Source organism: Nematolebias whitei, chromosome 14 (assembly GCF_014905685.2).
Source record: "Nematolebias whitei isolate Nwh7 chromosome 14, NemWhi1, whole genome shotgun sequence".
NCBI lineage: Eukaryota > Metazoa > Chordata > Actinopteri > Cyprinodontiformes > Rivulidae > Nematolebias > Nematolebias whitei.
In genome coordinates, this window is record NC_056511.1 from 46,682,237 (window position 1) to 46,684,880 (window position 2,644).

Genomic DNA, 2,644 nt, shown 5'->3' on the forward strand with positions numbered 1-2,644 from the left:
AAAGAAACATGAGTGTTTTTTGTTCTAAATTTAAAGAAACATGAGTGCAAGTAATTTGTTTTTACAAGCATTTTTTAACCCTTTCGTCGTCCATGGTTTGTCAACAACATTTCTCAACACAGTTTTTTAATACAGTTCTTTTCATACAGAGTTCCTAAGATATTCATAAACACATCATAGGCTGTTAACATCATCAACATAAACATTCTTCCAATTTTGTTTTTTCAAATCATCTTTCAATTTATCCAAAGCATTTTTTTGATGTATTTATAAATTTTCCTCTTCACTGTAGCTACTTTTTTACTGCATTGGTCATTTTTACAAATTGCAAAAACTGACAAATGATCACTTATATCAGTCATCAATATCCCACTCATCACCTCTGCATCTCTTACATTAGTAATGGTAAAAGGACTGTACTTACTGTAAATAGCACCTTTCTATCTTATCAAGACACTCAAAGTGCTTTACACAACAATCTGTGCCTCATTGACCCATTCATACAGCTCTATACTAGATCTCTACAAAGATAATTGAACAAATCATTCTAAAGAGACTAATCAGATCTTTAGATCACATTCATGCACTGATGGACACACATCAGAGGCTATGAGGGGTTCAGGTTCTTGTCCAGGGACACTTCGCATGTGACTGCTGGTGGATTTGAACCCCCAACTCTTGCAATGGAGGACGACTGCTCTAACCACTCAGCCACAGCCACCCCAACAGTAAAAATATTATCAATCACTGTAGCAGTGTATGTTGTAATTCTTGTTGGTTTACGTATTAATGGATAAAGACTCAAACTATGCATTGAATTAATAAATGTACAAATATTAGTCGAGTCAGTTTGATTTCCCAAATCAATATTAAAGTCCCCCAGAAAAAAACAACAACAAAAAATTTAACTCCTTTCAAAGAGCTTCATGATTTTATCGAGCCAATTACTATTCAATAAATAGTTCTATATTTGAACCTGGTGATCCACAGACACGACGAATTTTTATATTTTTAGAGTTCTCATTTAATATCTCAACTGTAATTATTTCCATCAACAACTATTGACATCTTGTCCTTAATTTTGCATTTAATTTCTGTATTAATAAGTAAAGCAACTGCCCCACCTTTTTATTACTTCTATTCATATGATATAATCCATATCCTTCTATTTGAAAGTTATTTATATTTTCATCATTTAACCAGGTTTCTGTAACTGCTATTATATAAGTTTTATTACGTTCAACTGTTTTAAACAGTCTGTAATTTTAGATAAACTTGCATTTATACTTCTACTAAAATGAATGTATATGTACTAATGACATGTGCACAACTTGTATACTGTCTAATGTGGCCCTTGGGAATGTTAAGCATTAATATTAATAATTTTGCACATGCAAATCTGTAATGAGCCTGAAAGTGGCTAGACCCCACTGTGGTGCCTGCAGCCAGGCTCTTTAGTCAGATGGTCGGGACACAATATGGGGATTCTGTTGACGACGCTCCTTTGTTTTGTAGGTCTCCGCTCAGATTACAGGTAAACTGAAGCAGCTGCCAGAGGTGAGGGCGTGCCAGGTCAACATCACCAATCCAGCTACCCTGCAGAGGCTCATGCACTCCTTCGAGCATGCCCTTCAACTGCTAGTTGCACAGGCAAGTGAAAGAACTGCGAGCACAAAGATACCAGTCACTGTGGTGACTTTATAAGCTGCTTACCATCACCCACCACCAATGGCAAAGAAGGAGCGATAATGTTTTTCCTGTTTCATTGTGTGTGCATGTTTATTGTACTATACTTTTTTAATCTCATGAATCACTGAAAAAAGGAAACTTACTGTAAGTAATCATTGGGTTGACGTCTACATCTTATTAACTTTTAAAGGCAACTTGATACAGAGACAAACTATGACAGTAAGAGCTGGGCTTCAGCTGGGTTATAATATTGCAGGCACCAGCTAAATGCTAACATTGTAAATTCTAGAAAGTCACATTTCCATTAAATCACTTTACTCTCAATCTTACAAATCACAATCTGGACCATATGTTCTTTCCCCCTCTTTAAACACCAGGTACATCTTACTTATGTAATTTCAAATATAACTTGTGCTAAGTTTTTTGCAAACACCAATGCCCCTTTTCCATTAGTACCTGTAGTACTGGTACAGCAAGGCTCCATTCTACTCGGTACGGTACACGTTGTGTTTCCATTATGCTTCCAGTACTGGTTCCAGTGGGCGGGGTTCAAATTGACGTCACCACCTCTCACCAGCTGGTGGCGGTGAGATGGTGAAACTGTTTTCAGTACAGGATGAGAATTTATTTTCAAGTTGTGTGTGTGTATATATACACACACACATATACACATATATATATACATACACATATATATATGTGTATGTATGTATGTATGTAGGGCAGCACGGTGGTGCAACTGGTAGAGCTGCTGCCTCTCAGCAAGCAGGTCCCTGGTTCAAACCCCGGTCCAGGGGTCTTTCTGGGTGGAGTTTGCATGTTCTCTCCGTGCATGCGTGGGTTTTCTCCGGGTGCTCCAGTTTCCTCCCACAGACCAAAAACATGCATGTTAGACTGATTGGTAACTCTAAATTGTCCCTAGGTGTGAGTGAGAGAGTGAATGGTTGTTTGTCTC

General features: G+C 37.5%; 1 protein-coding gene across 1 annotated transcript in view; it reads right to left on the bottom strand.

Annotated features, from left to right (window-relative positions):
- LOC119420348 (spectrin beta chain, non-erythrocytic 4) overlaps nt 1-2,644 on the bottom strand; it is a gene marked incomplete in the record, with an annotated part of 111,203 nt that overhangs the window by 76,170 nt on the left and 32,389 nt on the right.